Raw genomic sequence first — 19,004 nt, 5'->3', positions numbered from 1 at the left:
AGTCCCTGGGCAGATGGCAACATTCGCACTTGGGAAACACACCTTCATATCAAACAAAAATCCCCAGCTCCTGATGCTATGAGCTACTACTATGGCCACTATTGTGGAGGCCTGGGCTCAGGCTGTGGTTGTGGTGGCTTCAGAGGCCTAGGGTGGGGCTGGGGAGGCTCCAGATACGGCTGCTGCCGCCCATTGTGCTATGGAGGATATGGGTTTTCTAGCTTTTACTGAAAATGAAAAAGACTGGTGCTTTGGAACTTTAGAATTCTAATATCACCCTGCTGCTAATTCTTTCGTCTTTCTATTTCCAACGAAATCCAGATGCTTCTCTAACCATCTGGCCATATGTACAGTGAAAGGGATCAGAACTCACACTGAAGCCCTGAAATTGATCAACAACAACACTTCATTCCATGAATTGATTGGGAATTTTACCGATTGTTGCCTGTGGCACCTCTCTGGCCAATTTTCAATAAAGCTGTATTCTTCTACTTGATCTCGTATTAATGTTTGCTAATTTTAAAGTTACCGCATGGACCGATTATTGTGCTTTAGGATTATTCTTTCAGGGATCACCTTTTCAGAGGACTTTGTGTTATATTTTTGTTAAAAGTATAGTCTCTTCTTTTGACCTTAGCTTTAAAAGTTAAGTTTTTCTCTGGTTTCTTTAAACATTTCTATTTTACCACAAAAATCATCTAATGGGGAAGCAAATGTACTTTTTTCTTCTTAGTGATGCTTGGAAGCTGGATATTTCTTTGCAAGGCCAACCAGAAAGCTTCTAATTACCAGACAAGGGAAGGACAGCAAGGGAAGTTGAAGTAATTTGCGGTTCAGCAAGAAAGGAGACCACGGATTTGAAAGAAATTGTCCTAGATGGTTTATCATATATGACTGTTGTTGTTTTTCTTTCTTTCTCATAAGCCGTAGTAGAAGAACAATGAGACTGTTGGTCTTTATTTCCCTAGAGATTTATATGTAGTTAGTTGAAGGGTGATTGAACTAAAGAAAAACCAAAGGCTAAAGGAAAACCCTTCAGAAGTGCTTTGAGGTTAAGCTGTTGTGAACCCATAATGAACAGACTTCTAGAACTGTGCCTAGCACATGACATGAGCTCAATAAATATTTGTTGCATAAACAGAACTAATTAGTAAGAAACCTACTGTGTGTCAGATATTTTGCAAGGTGTTTTATATATATATATATATATATATATATATATATATATATATATATATATAAACATTTAATTTTCTTAATACTCCAAAACATAGGAATTAAAGTATAAAAAAGCTTTTTAAGTTTTCAAACAACTCTAAGAAGTAGTTAGAAGAGTGGAAAAATAGAGAATTTGGAGACAAAGAGGCTGGCATTGTACTCCCTTTTCACTACTAACTCTATGACATAAGGCAGGTTTCTTAACTTCATTGATACATTTTTAATCAATTAAATCTGACCATAATTTTTACTTTCAAGAACTGTTGTAAAATAAACCTACCCTTCACTACCTGCATATGCATGCATGCAAAAAAATAAGTATATATCATGGTGTATAGAACAGTAGGTAATTGTATTAATTTCCTAGGGTTGCTTAACAAGGTGTCACCAACCGGGTATCTTAAAACAAGAGAAATTTATTATTTCACAGTTCTGGAGGCTAGAAGTCCAAACTCAAGTTGTCTGCAAGGCTGTACTCCCTCCTGACAAGGCTGCAATCCTCCCTTGCCTCTTCCTAGCTTCTGGTGGTATGCTGGCAATCTGGTGTTCCTTGGCTTGCTGCTCCAGAAGTAACAGAACTCCAGTCTCTGCAGTCATGTCACACTGTATGCTCCCTCGGTGTGGCTACGTCTTCCTCCCTTGATGACTCTCTATCTCTGTGTCCAAATTTCCCCTTCTTATATGGACACCAGTCATATTGAATAATCATATCGGCTTAGGGCCCACACTAATGACCTTATCTTGACCTCATCTCAGCTTGATTAAACTGCAAAGACCCGATTTCACACCCACAGGTATGGGGTGGGCAGGTGAGGTTTTCAATGTATCTTTTGCAGGAGCATAGTTTAATCCATAACAGTGACCAATATTTTATGCTTAATATTACTTTATTTAGATTACATAAGTTAACAGATGATAGAATAGGAACAGATGATTCAACCATTAGAGGTTTGACTTTAGTCTTAAAATTCTTCTCACAATTCTAAGTATCTCTTTCTATAACTGAGAGATTTGAGAAGAGAAGATGATGACTGATTTAGAATGGATTGTGTTTCAACAGACAATTAGAAGGTCATTTATAACTGCCCATTAGAGAGCTTGTGGTTTTAATTTATATCCTCTCATAAATATGTACGGCCAAACAGCCTCAAACAAAAGCAGAGACATTAGCCCAAGGCAGCTGATAATTGATTTCAGAGAACTGGTTTGTGATTTTTTTTATTCTCTGCTCAAATTAACTATGCAGATCAGATCTTTCCCTAAATTTTCATTGCCAAAGAGATGTCACCTTTATAAGATGATGTCTACTTTCCTCCACATCTTTCAGCTCACCTCTTAGACAAACCTAGTCACCCCTAAAGCCTACTTTGGGCTCTTTTCAATTGTCTATTCTTGGAAATAACAAAATAAATATTATGTCCCATCAAAATTATACTTCCCCACTTCTAGAATTTCTCAACTTATTCTTTGATTTTTCAACAGGAAATAATTGGGTAAAGCCATGTCTTGGGCCTTTGAGCAACATCTTTTACTGCTGTCTTACACACAAATACCACTTACAAGATTTGTAAAACTGAAAAATTGGAAGAAATAATTAACTTACAATGCTTCCTTTTGGTTGTAACATTCTATGATCCTTTAGACGAATCCAGGTAATTAAAAATATGTTAGTCTTTTCAGGGCTTGGGGTGAAGCAGGGGAGATGGTAAGCTTTCTAGCACAATAGCTCTGTTTCCATATTCTGAGCAACTCTGTTGCTTCAACAAATTCTCACTGGCCATATGTTTGGTTAATTGAAGAATCATTTCTGAACCAGTCTGCCCTAACCCTTGATTAAAGCAATCTCCTACATCCACTTCCCATGTACAAGGCCCTTGGTGCCCTTAATTGTTAATATTTCCAACAATGTTGTCAGTCTAACAATTACAGGCACTTCCTCCACAGATTTACCTTTTTTTTTTTTTTTTTGCATGAAGCTCTTAGATTTTCTTAATGTTAATGAAACTAGATCTTAAGAACTTTAGGGAAGAACAAAACTTTCTAATTCTTTTATTGTTTGCCTGAGAAAGCTAGAGGCAAATGGATAAACACTTTTGCAAATGTTCCAGTTATTAAAGACATTTGATTTTTGTCTAATAAATGTTATTTATTCATTCTTGGATCCTCTACTTTGCAAACTTATTTTTAAGTCATTTAATTTTTTTCTTACTCAAGACCTGTTGGTTTGCATGCTGTTGTTTATTTATTCATTTATTTTTTACATTTGGAAAAATTTAAGATGATATAAAAATTATGCTTTAGAAATTGCTGACTGACTATAAAAGGAAATTAGGAGACTGATACATTTTCACCACTTTTATAAAAAAGGATCATGGTTTTTCATCATTTTCCTGAGTAAATTTTATGCTATTTATTTAATGATAAAAGAAAAGTGATGTGGATAACATATGATATTTAAGAAATGCTTTAGCAAGATAATATAATTAATGGTTGGAAAGTATTGTTTTTTTATGAGAACTACTTGATGTTATGAAACCTGTTTTTAAAACTGAAATGTAGAAAGGAATACTTTGAAGATATAAATATAATTTCTTTGTAGCCACAGATTTGTTTTGAAAAATGCAAGTTAAACAAAAAGAAAACAAATAGAGTACTTTACAAGCAAGTTCATATCTTCTCTCAAATATGAAAGGAATGGTTTTATGAACTCGTCTGTGCAATTTTTACTGGAAGAAGAATTTGATATATCTTCAAGAATTCTTAATCCCACTCTTATTTGAGAGAGAGAGAGCACAAGTAGGCAGAGGGGCAGGCAGTGGGGCAGAAGAAGCAGGCTCTTCACTGAGCAGAGAGCCCGATGCGGTGGTCGATTCCAGGACCCTGGGATCATGACCTGAGCAGAAGATAGATGCTTAACTGACTGAGCCACCCAGGCACCCCTTAATCTCACTCCTAAAGGGATATGGAAGTTCCCACATCGATAGTTGCAATGCAGACTGCCCTGTCTACCCAGTGAAATCCTTGGCTCCTGACATCATGAACTACAACAGAAATCGCTAAAGAGAAACCTGGGCTGTGAGTTTGGATGTGGATGGGGCAGTTTCCATGGACTGGTCTATAGATGTGGCTCTGGGTATGGGTATGTAGGTATTGTCCATATAGTAGTTGGTTCTCTGGCTTTTACTGAATTATAGTCTTGATCAACTGATAACTGGGTACAAGAAGCAGACTTGACAAAATAAACTGCAAACTGCAAAGTCACCATTAGCCTAATAGGTCCACATACTCAACAGCTACATCTCTAAAACAACTTATTCTGTAGTTGTACTTGTGTCTTCAGACATCCTTTACTTGTTCTTCAAAGCTGAGAAAAAGTTGATTCACACTTAGTCATCAAGGTTTGGTGTTAAAGAGGCTTGGATTTGAGTTTTGGCTCCACTGCTCCCTAACTCTGTAAGCTTGAACAAATTAATCTCTAGGTGCTTTCATTTCCCCTTCGCAAATTGTGTGTAGTGCCCTTCTCATGCGGTTTTGGTAGTTAGCTGGAGTTGATTCCTCATCATAGAGTTGGGATGTTTAAATGTTATTTATTTATTTTAATCAATTAATTAATTTATTTATTTTAAATAAAATTGCGATGTTTATACAACTTAGGAATGAATGATCATTTTAAGTTTCATTTCTTTAATGACGTTTGATTTTAAAAAAATGAAAGCAAAAGCAAACATGGATTTTGCTTCAATTCACTCATTTCAACGAATTATTTTCTTTTTTTATTTCTGACAAAATGAGCTACTAAAGAGCAATTATTTTGGTCTCTTGGACTATGGCTGTGGATATGCCAGTTTAGAGACTTAGGTCCTTCCTTTGCTGGCTACAGACACAGCCCTGGGTGAGTGTGGATATGACAGTTGCCTCCAGCCTTGCATGATACAATTGTTAAATTAAAAGTTTCTATTGAAGGCCTGCCATATAATAAATGTGATATTTCAAATAAGTATCAGAAATGTCAAGGTTAGTGTCTAAGAATCAACAAACCAGACATGAGATACAGATGATTTGAAAGTGTAGATGTGGACTTTGCAAAGACTATTTATGTTTAAAATATGTTTAAATTTTGTTTATTAATTTTGTTTATGTAATTATGTTTAAAGAAACATGTTGGTGTCCTAGGATATTCTCTCTTCCTTACTTGAATGAGCAGGGTTCTAGTAAGACCTCTTATAATGCTTGATATTACTTTTCTTCAGTTATGTGCACAATAGACTAGGATCTACTCCCATCTGTGGAATCTAATGGGTGAGAAAGAGTGTCCAGCTGGCTGCTTTAATAATGAGACTAAAGGAGAAGACGTTACTCTGGCATCGAGGAGTAATATTGGAAAGCATCAGAAAAAGAATACATGTGTAATTTACAAAATTTAAGCAAGAGCTCATTGATAGACCCGGCATGAAGCCATTTTTGCTGCAGCCAAGAGTACCACTTGGCATACAAAATTAGACTCTGAAGTCATATTAATAGTCTTTATAAATATATACTGATTTATATACTTCTGAAAAAATTTTCCCTTTGAGGTGCTAAATAGATATGTAGCTAGTGATTTTGGTTTCTTCTGTAATCATAATTTTGGTACATCTTTGGAATTGCTTTCAGAGTTGAAGCTATGTTTCCTCAGTGAGGGTAATTTTGGTGTGCATTTTTAAATAAAAATATTTAAAAGTAACTTAGATACACAAATGTTCATAGCAACATTACTGATGGTAGTCCAATGCTGGAACAACCAAATAGCCTTCAAATATTTATCTACTTAAACAGCTCTGCCACATACATATGACGGAGTTCTACTCACAATGAAAAGGAAGGAACTATCGATAATATCCAATACATTGCAGAAATCTCAAAGACATAATTTTGAATAAGCCAGTCTTCAGGATTACATAGTGTATGATTTCACTTATTTGATATTCTTAAAGTCTAATCTATAGTAACAGTAAACAGATTAGCAGTTGACAAGATTATGGACAGGAGGTTGGTACCACTATAAAGTGATAGCGTAAGGGAATTTTGGGAAGGGTGAAATTGTTCTGTATCATGATCATTTCAATTGATACAGAAAACAAATTTGACAAAATTCAATGTACATTAAAAAAAGACTTAGCAGATTAGGAATAGAAGAACACATCTTCGTTCTGATAAAGGTATCTATAACAAACCTGATTAAAATCATACTTGATGGTTGGGCGCCTGGGTGGCTCAGTTGGTTAAAGCGACTGCCTTCGGCTCAGGTCATGATCCTGGAGTCCCGGGATCGAGTCCTGCATCGGGCTCCCTGTTTGGCGGGGAGTCTGCTTCTCCCTCTGACCCTCCTCCCTCTCATGCTCTCTGTTTCTCATTCTCTCTCTCTCAAATAAATAAATAAAATCTTAAAAAAAAAAAAAAACTTAAAAAAAAAATCATACTTGATGGTAAAAGACTGAATGTTTTCATACTAAGATTAAAAATAAGGAAAGATGTCCACTCTGAATACTCATATTTAATATCAAACAGGAAGGCCTGTTAGTAAAATAAAGCAAATAAGAGAAATAAAGGGTATATATGTTAGAAAAAGAGTAATAAAACTCTCCCTGTTCACAGATTACATGATTGGATATGTAGAAAATCCTAAAATATCTGTAAAAATCTCCACAATAAACAGTGAGTTTAGCAAGATCACAGATTACAATGTCTAAACAAAAGCTGATCTCTGAGGGAATCAAAGCATAAAATTATACTATAAATAAATTAGAACATCATATTTCCGCAGATCTTTTTCATCAGTTGTGAAGTACCAATTAGAGGTACTAACACTCAAAGAAATAGAATAGTTAAAAAGAAAACTAGTTTATCTCACAAATGACTAAATGTGGCCTAACCTAGAAATAAAGAAGAATCTTTGGGATGTGTCTTTTTTTTAGATTTTATTTATTTTTTCGTTTAGAGAGAGAGAGACAGTGTGAGCAGGGGGAGGGGCAGAGGGAGAGGGAGAGAAGCTCAAGCAGACTCCATGCTGAGCACAGAGCCCAACACTGGGATTGATCTCATGACCCTTAGATCATGACTTGAGCTGAAATCAAGAGTTTGATGCTTAATGGATTGAGCCACCAAGGCACCCCTCTTTGGGATGTGTCTTGAGCTTATATTATAATGGGTTTAGGAAAAAGGGTCTCATCTTCTAACTGGTTAAACTTTCAAGGTGAGGTGAGGACAATCAAAGAATAGGGGGCATTGCTACTTCACTTGTCACTATTCCCAATAGAGAAGAGTCTTGTGCCAATATGGTACACCACCAGCCAAGTACCAAAAAAAGCAGGATATTATAACTAAATGTGATAGTAGAGAATAGTCTCAGATGCCGTAAGGACCTCAGAGGAGCACAGGAGTTGGTCCAAAAGCTCCTGGTCCTTGAGAAAAACAAACAACGAAGAAATTTAATTCCAAGATCCTGTTAGTAATGAGTTTCCATGTCCATTACTCTGGTGATCTTGGCTATCACCTTGATGATTTTGGAAGCAGGAGATGTGGCTGTGGCAATGGCTATGGTAAATTCAGCTAGGGCTGCTATGGTCCCTCTTTCTATAGAAGATACTGGTTCTCTGGGTTCTACTGAAAAATCTGCCAATCACTAAAATAATAGAAACTTTTTCTTACTGTAAATGATGGCCTTTTTTTTTTCAACTTCCTGTCTTTAAAGTCAAGCCTATTGTTAACCTCATTACCTGCAAAGATGGCTAATGTCACACACCATTACAAAAGGCACTTGGAAGAAAACAGGGCAAGAAAGACTCAGTCCTCTCAGGAGAACGTCATCACAGAAACTGGAGTTCCTTCCGGAAAGGCTGCATTTTGGGACTGCTGCTACTTCATTGGTTCACAGACAGCTCTGTTTCTGTTTCCCTATAAAGTGTCTTCATTGACATAATAAACTTGGTTTCATTTTGATTTGTTTATGTTAAAGAGTTTCATACACACTCCAGTGTATTTTTTTTTTGCAAAACCTAAATAATAATTTTCTGAAACAAATAAATGCCAGTATTTGTCCACAGATATGATTATTTTAATTATTAATATTTCTTTTAAAATTATGCCCACAGAAGTGTTTAAAATTAACATTTGTTCTATCTGATCTTGCTCAGAATGATGCTGTCTGACTTGACATGCGAGAGAACCAATGAAATCTGATATGCCTAATGTCCTCCAAAACTTTGCCCTCTCATCCCACAAATATAAACTTCTCATTTCCCCATTTATAATATAATTATTGACCACTAATAGTCTTTGTTGCTAAATGGGAGAGGGCTCTTCCTTTGTGTATATTAATTATCTCCTTGCCTTAACTATATGTCTAAGGGGAAGGCATTTGTCCTGTGTTCTATGGGCTTGAGTGGTATTTGTCTTCTTGGGTGTTCACTTATTGACTGAACTCTGCCTAGGATCCTGTCTCTGCCACTTCAATAGAAACAGATTTCTCAGAATTTATTCTTACTCTTGTTGAAACCTTTTTATACATTTGGATTTAGACACTGAATTAATCTTCTTTCTCTCTCTTTTTTTAAAGATTTTATTTATTTATTTGACAGGGAGAGACACAGCGAGAGAGGGAACACAAGCAGGGGGAGTGGGAGAGGGAGAAGCAGGCTCCCCGCCGAGCAGGGAGCCCGAGGTGGGGCTCAATCCCAGGACCCTGAGATCATGACCTGAGCCGAAGGCAGACGCTTAACGACTGAGCCACCCAGGCGCCACCAAATCTTCTTTCTCTTGTTTTACTCCTGGTGTTAGCCTCTCATTACGCACTTAGGTTTCCTATGTGCCCTGGTCTCTGCCTTCAAGCTTTAACTGTTTTTGGTTTCTACTTCCCATTTTTAGGGGTTTATATTACTATCCTCATTTTTAATTTATTTTTATTTTAATTTTACATAGAGTGCACATGCATGTGTGATTGTGGGGTGGGGAAGGGGCAGAAGGAGAGGGAGAGAAAAAATCTTAAGCAGGCTCCATACTCAGTGTGGAGCCCGAGTGGGGCTCAATCTCATGACCCTGAGATCTTGACCTGAGCCGAAATCAACAGCAGGCTGCTTAACCAACTGAGCTACACAGGTGCCCCAACCTCATTTTTAAAAAATTATTCTTGTCCACTCTTTCAAATATAAACTATGGATCTCATCGAATATCTACTGTACATCACCCTTGTTCTCCCTTCACTTTTACCAATATAGTATTTTCAGCTGTACAGTATTCTAATCATGGCTTTGCTACATTCTTACGTCCTTCAACTCACCTTACCAATGGTATCAGTCTTTTGAAATTCCAACTTTTGTTTAACTCTGCTTTTTCCATGCTTGCTCATATACAGGGTTATTGGTCTAGAGAAGTACAGCCTTGTTGAATTGTCTTATATTAAACTTCTAATTTTAAGTCTCAAGTAGCATTCAGCAATGCCCAGAAATCCTCCATTTTCCTACTAAATTCACTTTGCCACTGTCTAAAATAACTACTGCATTCCTCATCATTTTTTAAACTTCTGACACAATCTGCTTTACTCTTCATCCAATTTATGCCTTCTTTCCAATTCCACTGAAAAATTAAGAATAGAGAGTTAAACATCAACCATTTATCACTTTATTTATCTCCTATTGCTGCTGTAACAGATAATCATAAACTTAGTGTTCCAAACAACTCAAATTATGATCTTGTAGTTTCTGCAGTCAGAAATCCAGGCACAAAACGGCACACATGACTATCTCTTTAGTCTTACAATGCCAGAACACATTTGTTGGCAGGCTGCATTCATTTCCGGAGGTTCTGGGGATGAATTTGCTTCCAAGCTCCATCTAGTTGTGGCAGAATTCAGTTCCTGTGGTTGCAAGCCTGAGGTCCCATTTCCTTTTTCAGCCTCTGGAAGCCCCTGGTATTCCATGGCTCATAGACCCTGTTCCATCTTCAAAAACAGCAATGGCAGGTCAAGTCTTCCTTACAGGTTTAATATTTGACCTCCATCTCTGCCTCATCTCTCTGCCTTTCTCTCTTCTAACATACCTAACTTCTCTGCCTTTCTCTCCTGCTTTGAAAAGCTCATGTGATGACACTGGGCTCACTTGGATGATTCAGGAATAATCTCCCTATTTTAAGGTCAGGTGATAAATAACTACATCTGTAAAGTCCTCTCGGAGTGGTACCTAGATTCATCTGTGATTAAATAACCAGGAGACAGAAAACATGATGGGCTGTATTTGGAATTCTGCCGAGCACAATCGTTCCACAGCAAATATACAATCTACCTTCTGCATATTATAATGCATGAATGGTCCTTGTTCTAATTCTTCCACTGTGCACTGGAAGCCACCCCCTCTCTTCCAGTCATGTCTCCTATTTTTCAATTACCTTTCAGCAGCATTTACACTAAATTTACTAATTACTCTTTATTGATAAATTTTCTTCATTGATCTTCTGATCACCATGATCCCCCTTCCTTCCGATGACACTGACCACTCTATCTCAGGCTCCTTTGCTGGATTCCTGGTCTCTTTCCTACCTTTACATCCAGGGTTCTCCAGGGCTGAAGTCTTATCTACTTACTTTTTCTCCAGCTATTCTATGCAGTCTTGTGTTGTAAACACCATTCGAATAATTATGTATCTCCAATTTGTCTCCTGTCCTAAGCTCCTCCTTCAAGCTTCACATTGCATATCCTACTATGGTTCAATATTTTAAATAAATATTTCTGTGTCCACATCAGATCTCTTGATCTTCTTACATTCTGTCTTCCCCTCAAATATAACGCCAAAGGCATTTGACAAATTTAAGCCCCAAACCAAGATGGTATCCTTTATTCCTCTTTTTCCAATATCTACCATCAATGTCTTATCCACCAACATGTCCTTATACAGTCAACCACCACCTCTTGTGTGAATTACTGCAATAACTTTGGGCTCCAAGCTTCCATACTTGAACTCTTACAATTCATAAACCATACAGGAACAAGTTGTCAGATCACCCCTTTCTCTTTAACATCTTCCATAGATTTCCATTGCACCTGAAATTCCATTAAAAATCATCAAGGCCCAGAAGGTCCTATATAATCTAAACCTTGCCTAACTTTCTTTCTCTCCCAGCATTATTTCCTTCCATTAACTATAATCTAGCCACAGTAACTTTCTCCCTATGTCCTCATACTAAAATAATTCCCACTTTAAAACATTTACATATGTATTTCCTTCTGTCCCGTTTGTTCTTTGACTTAAACATGTACACATGTGTCTTCTTTACTTCATTCTTATGTTCAAATTCATCTCCTTATAGAGACTTTTCTCGATTATCTCATATTATGGCATTTCCCCCTGTGCTGTCACTCTGTATATAATTACTTCCTTTTATGTCCTTCATACACATTATATCTAATAGATATGCCAGTTGATCTATTTACTATCTTCTCCCTGGAATGTAATCTTAATAAAGACAGGTATTTTGTTTTAAGCTTTACCCCATACAGAGAAAATTGGCATAAAGTGAGCTCTAAGTAAATATTTGCTGAACAACTGAATCCCAAGTTGGGATCTCTGTCATGTCCCTACGTTATTAGTGCTCAACCCTTGCTATACTGTAGAATCCTCCCTTTAAAAATATTGATGCTTGAAACTTATTCCAATTATTTTTTTATTTAAATTCAGTTTAATTAACATGTACTGTATTATTAGTTTCAGAGGTGGAATTTAGTCATTCATCACTTGCATATAACACCCAGTGCTCATAACCTCAAGTGCCCTCCTTAATGCCTATCGCCCACTTATCCCATCCCCCTATCCACCTTTCCTCCAGCAACTCTCAGTTTCTTTCCTATAGTTAAGAGTCTCTTATGGTTTGCCTCCCTCTCTGTTTTCATCTTATTTTATTTTCCTTCCTTTCCCCTATGTTCATCTGTTTTGTTTCTTAAATTCTACATATGAGTGAAATCATATAGAATTTGTCTTTCTCTGACTCTTATTTTGCTTAGCATAATAATCTCAAGTTACATCCACGTTGTTGCAAATGGCAAGATTTATTCTTTTTGATGGCTGAGTAATATTCCAGTGTGTGTGTGTGTATGTGTGTGTGTGTGTATCCACATTATATATATCTTATAAAATCTAAATATATATCCCCACATCTTCTTTATTTCTGGATATGGAGCTGGCCACTCCCTCACTGAAAGAGTATAAAAAGATCCATGTATATTTGTGGCATTGTGAGCTTCTATAAATCTACTGTGGTAGCCTGGATCCTGACTCTAACTACAGATTGATGGACATGGTGGATATGGCTGTGGCTTTCACTGTCCTTCTTTCTATAGAAGATGTTTGTTTTTCTATTTTTTTATTAAGAAGCTTAGTGATGACAGATGGTAGCTACACTTGTGGTGAGCATAGCATAATGTATAGATTTATCAAATCACTATGGTGTACAGCCTAGAACTAATGTAACATTCTGTATCAACTATACTTCAATAAATTTAAAAAATACAAATGCAAATACAGATAATGTCAACACAAAAAAAGGAAGCTCATATCTTTTATATTACTAGTACAACCTATTCTACAGAGTTCTTCAATCTTATCAATGTCATTTTCATTTTGGATTTCTTTAATTTCAACTACTTAATTTGGAGCCCACCTTTGGCCACAAAAAGCAAGAGCCCACCAAAGCCACTTACACTGGGACTAGCTTTAATATCAAGGACTGATTCCTCTCATTATTATGGCTCATTAACATACACTAACTTCCTTATTTATTGTAATAATCCTGGTCATATTTCCAATAAACATATTGCAAATTTGGTTTCTTGTCCGTGCATTAAGATGAACATGATTTATGTAAGTTTTGTTATTTTGGGGGCGCCTGGGTGGCTCAGTTGGTTAAGCGACTGCCTTCGGCTCAGGTCATGATCCTGGAGTCCCTGGATCGAGTCCCGCATCGGGCTCCCTGCTCGGCAGGGAGTCTGCTTCTCCCTCTGACCCTCCCCCCTCTCATGTGCTGTCTCTCAAATAAATAAATAAAATCTTTAAAAAATAAATAAATAAATAAATAAAAAGAATTTGTTATTTTGGCTACTTTGACTAACAAGGTTTTTCACTGTTCCTATAGTTATATGAAGATCCCTGCCCTCAACTGTCTTGCCATCTTTTTGGAAATTCCTTGGAAATAATTGCTATCAAGTAAGGCCAAATACATTGCAGCTGTATATAACTAGAGAAAATGCATATATATGTTGCTTTTCCCCTTAGGTTCTAATTTTTGAGCACCCATTTTATTTAATTAAATCTTTACTCAGCCTTTCAGAAAAAAATATTATTATCATCAGAGAGATAAGAAAACAGAAATAGGTTAAGTACTTTATCAAGGTATGGCTATGGTTGTAGCCATAGCAAGAGTTTGAAAGAATCTGGGATTGAAACAACCATGAAAAGTATTAAATGAAATAAACTGTAATAAAATTTTAACTTAGCTAAAGTCAGGCCTCCTGGGTGGCTCAGTTGGTTAAGTGTCTGCCTTTGGCTCAGGTCATGATCTCAGGGTCCAGTGATCGAGCCCCACATTGGGCTCCCAGGGAGTCTGCTTCTCCTATCCCTCTGCCTCTGCCCCCCACTCATGTTATCTCTCTCAAATAAATAAAATCTTAAAAAAAAAACTTAGCTAATGTCATAAAGCAGCTACATATTTTTTGTGCGTTTTTCTTAGGAAATTGATTTTAAAAAACTTGGTAATGTTAGCTACTCTTCTCAAGGATGGACTAGGATAGTCATGTTGATGGTGTCCTTTGAACTCAAAAGGCATCTTCACCATCAAAACTTAATTCTAGCTCCTGTGAGCTACTACGTAACGAGAATGGGAGGCTAGGCTATGACTGGTCCTGATGTGTTGATGGCCTGGGTTTAAAATTTGGTGGATTTGATGATTTAGACCAGGATCTTTCTGCAGAAGAAGTTGTTTCTTTACATTCCGTTGAAAATTTTGTTGAACTTCTTTTGGACCTTCATTATTGTAGTCTATTTCTTCTGTTGTTCCTTCAATGTCATTAAAATCATGTAGAGTCTTGACCTCTTTATTGTGACTGCCAGCCTAGCATGGACTACTAATGAAGCATCCTGCAGACTGCATACTCAGGAGCAAGCTGATATAAGAGGGCCTATTTCTCTGATTTAGAATTTCATCCATCTAGAGGGAATTTCTTTTATCAACATTGTGCTAACTTCCTTATTCCATTGAGAAGATATCTGTTCATGTTTCCAATAAAATTACTTTATTGACAAAACAAATGTGATTTAAATTGTATTTATTCATTGAAGTGGACTTTTTTCACTTGGGTTTTGCCAATAGTTTTGCAAACAATATATTTCCTTTTGAATTATATTTATTACTGATTGCTTATAAGAGATCTAAATAAAGTTTCCTCATATGATGTCATAACTTCTTAGAATTATACAACCTTACTGTAATTCAAATATATAAGAACTAATTAAGCATAATTTTCCCCAAAATGATAAAGACATTGCCCTTTCATTTAATAGGTATAAATTCTAATATACCTTTTTTTCCTTTGCTGTTTCAGTTTCACTGGGCACCTTTAAATAGCTTCAAAGCTGTATAAGAAAGGAATCTTCTTTGATGCTATATTTTATTCCTTTTATATAATTACTTTTGTGTACTGAGAGAGAAATAAAGTATGCAGGGCTTGATGCTCTATGCTTAGGAAGCTTTGATGTAAAGGTCAAAAACAAAGGTGGAAATTATTATTGTCTTTGCACATATATAAAAACTGATATTTAAGAGATTGAGAAACTGGAGTTCATATAATATGTGATGGATAGAATGAGGGTTTGAACTAAAGGCCTGCATGGCTCCATATATTGGGCTCTCAACCACTGTGTTTTAACACCTTTAAACTCATTCCAAGTAAATAGGAAAACAATTTCCGGCTTCAGAGGAGAGCTCTGACTCTTTCTAAAGGAGGATAATGACAGCCAAAGACTAGAACAATTAATATGATGGAAGAAGAGGGCACATTGCATGCAGCAATCCAGTTAGGTTGTGTTAATCCATCATAGGCTTTGAAGATGTGATAGTAATTACCTTTTATTGAAAGACTCTGGCTGTAAGAAATGTAGATGAAGCAGATAAGTAAATGAAATTATGCATCAGAGCATTAAAACTTCTAAAATCACAAGGCAAAGGTATAATTAGGCTGTTTGCACATTTGTGAAAAGAAATAAGAATGAGAAATATCTATGGAGTGAGCCACACCTACTGTGAAGGCATATAAAAGTCCGGGTTCAGGTGGTGATGTTCATTTTCTGAAAAGTCACCTTGATATCAAACCAAATCCTTGAGCCCTGACACAATGAGCTACCACTACAGCAACTACTATGGCGGTCTTGGCTATGGTCTTGGAGGCTTTGGTGGTTTTGGCTGTGGCTACTTTTGTCCCACTTTCTATAGGAGATACTGGTCATCTGGATTTTACTAAAAATATTGTCCACTGCATAAAAATTCACAGATTTTTCTATTATTTTTCATAAGTGGTTCTTTTGATTTTTCTCACTATGATCTTTGACATATTTGAGAGACTGCCATAGCCATTGAAGAAGACACAAAAACTAATCTCTGGATCAGTGGGGAACTATTTTCTTGATCAAGAATTTCATCTCTCAAGCTGGATATACTCATTCCTGCTCCATCATTGACATTCAGCTTCCTTCTTTATTTCTTCTGTGATTTTTCTTTGTATATTTCAAAATAAACATTGGTCATAAAATATAAAACCTTATTGTATTTATTTTAGTCTAAATGAAATTTTATTTATAACATTAGCATCTATCATATCTCATTGAAAACATGTCCGTATAGTAGTATTATTTCATCCTTAAAAATAATACTCACAAAGGAGCACCTGGGTGGCTCAGTTGATTAAGCATCTCCCTTTGGCTTGGGTCATGATCTCGGGGGGGGAGGGATAGAGGGAGAGAGAGAAACCTGAAGCAGACTCCCCACTGAGCAGGGAACCTGACAAGGGGCTTGATCCCAGGACCCTGAGATCCTGACCTGAGCTGAAATCAAGAGTTGGCCACTTAACCAACTAAGCCACCCAGGCATCCCAATTTTGAAAAAGATTTTATGCAGGTTTTCTCTTTGCCTCCTTAACTTAAACATGAGACTCATTACTGACTTACAATTCATGTATTGGCTTCTTCAGATTTCAGATCTTCATTCTTTGATCTTATATGATATAATCCCCTGATACAACTCTTAATTAAGTGAACTGCATTGGTCTTGATGGTTCTCAAGTGATTTTCACAGGTATTGGTAACAATTTGTTCAAGAACTACAATGGATATCAATAAAAACTGATACATATCAGTATATCTACCTATAGAGATATATATCAGTATATATTAATATAATATACATCATATTATGTAAATCAATATGTCATATAGTTTGTACTGTTTGTTCTTGATAATGATGACATTAGAGATAATATATAAGATGATTCTCATGGATTACATCCAGAATCAGCAGTTTTCAACCCCTCATGTAGCAGGTATTTAGTGCCCTAAAATGAATCCAGGGGTCTTGTCCCCTCAATAAGGAAATATGTGATTCAACAGTTCAACTGGAACTGATTACTTTTTTAGAGTCCCCATATTTTAGAGATATATAGTGAAACATTTGTAGATGAAATGATATGTTATCCAATACTTGCCTCGCAAAAATATAATAGGGAACAAGCAGGTGGAGGTATGCATTAAGCACAATTTACCATCTGTTGATATTGTTTAAAATAAGTAATGAAGATTTATTATACTGCCCCTTCACTTTATATGTGTTCAAAATTTCATAATTGAAAGTTTAGAATAAACTAAATGTTTTATTTTGTGGAAAGGAAAATATCCACACTATAGAAAATAAAGAACATGCAGAGGTGGATAAACCTTGCAAAAAAAATTAAACAAGTTAGTTAATTATGTAATGAAAATGATAACTTTGTATTCATTGCCATGGAAAAGGAAAATACAATGTTACCCATAGAACAATAAAGACACCACAGTTTGGGGCACCTGGGTGGCTCAGTCCATTAAGCGTCTGCCTTTGGATCATGTCATGATCCCAGGGTCCTGGAATTGAGTCCCACATCGGGCTTCCCCCCTCACTGGGGAGTCTCTTCTCCCTCTCCCTCTGCTGCTCTCTATTTCCCTGTCAAATAAATAAATAAAATCTTAAAAAAAAGACATCACAGTTTAAGAGTTGGTTTTGAGGGCCCCTGGGTAGCTCAGTCGGTTAAGAACCAACTCTTGACATTGGCTCAGGTCATGATTTCAGGGTTGTGTGATCCAGCCCCTCCTTCGAGCCCCGTGTTGGGCTCTGCACTTAGCACAGGGTCTGCTTGGGATTCTTTTCCTCTGCCCCTCCCCCTATTCATGCTCTCTCTGTTTCTCTCTCCCTCTCAAATGAATAAATAAATCTTAAAAAAAAGAGTTGGTTTTGGATTACTAAAATCAGTATAGCTTATGGACCCCCTCAGATGAAAGGAAAAATTGTTTTTACTTCATACCATGTTACATTTTAAATAAATTGAGCTTAAGCAAAAAAGATCAGAAGTCAGATAAATACTGATGTAGTAATTGTGGTACATGCCATAGAATGCCCAACTCAGATTCTGTGCCAGGGTTGGAGGTCTGAATGAAAACAAGAGTTTAAAAAGATACTTTTCATTTCATTGAGGAGGGTATGTGTTGTGAGTGCTGTGTGTTGTGTAGGACTGATGAATCACAGACCTGTACCCCTCAAACAAATAACACATTATATGTTAATAATAAAAAATAAAAGAGATACATTTAGAAGATGTCAGGTAGACTGATAACGCAAGTGAGGAGGAAAAGGAACACAAGGTATGTGCATGTTTTCAAGGACTGAACAGTGTTGCTACTACTGGAGCTGAAAGATAAAAGTAGGCACACATTTGAATTGAAATTAATGGAAATTTGATCTTAGAATATTCACGTTTATTTTGGTTTGACTGTCAAACAAACTCATTCTACAGTATGTATATGATTGGTATTCTTAAGTAATTTGGGGCTATATATAGGATTCAGTATCATTTCCAAGAAACATATCAAAGGTTGGCCTTTGCTCTACTATAGAAGCATTTTAATTTTGGAATCAAAGTGACTTTCCAATGCTGATTTCAACAACAAAATAGTAATTCACGTTTTTTTTTTTTTCCTTTATTTTTACATTGATCCCTGACACTATGAAAAACTAATTTTACTAAATCATCTTTTTATGTTTTTCCTCTTTTTCTCCCTCCATGTTTTAATTTAAATTCCAGCTAGTTAACATACAGTACAATATTAGTTTCAGGTGTAGAATTTAGTGATTCATCACTTACATACAACACCCGGTGCTCATCACAGCAAAAGCCCTCCTTAATACCCATCACCTGCTTAATCCATCCCCCTGCCCACCTCCCCTCGGGTAACCCTCAGTTTGTTCTCTACAGTTAAGGTTCCTATTTTCACCTGTTTCCTAATATTCATCTCACCCAAGTGATTGTCAACTGCATAGATGTCCAAACAATGAACTTCAACATAAATGTTTAAACACATGCATCTTAAATAAATGAAAGAGAAATCTTAGGGCCTGATGTTGTTTATTTTTGTTGTAAAGCTAATCTACATTGGTTTCAAATACTGCCTTTGTTTTTTGTTTTATTTTATTTT

Source organism: Leptonychotes weddellii, chromosome 1, assembly GCF_054177405.1.
Source record: "Leptonychotes weddellii isolate Sample4059 chromosome 1, ASM5417740v2, whole genome shotgun sequence".
NCBI classification, from domain to species: Eukaryota; Metazoa; Chordata; class Mammalia; order Carnivora; family Phocidae; genus Leptonychotes; species Leptonychotes weddellii.
Note: the sequence above shows the minus strand (reverse complement) of the source record.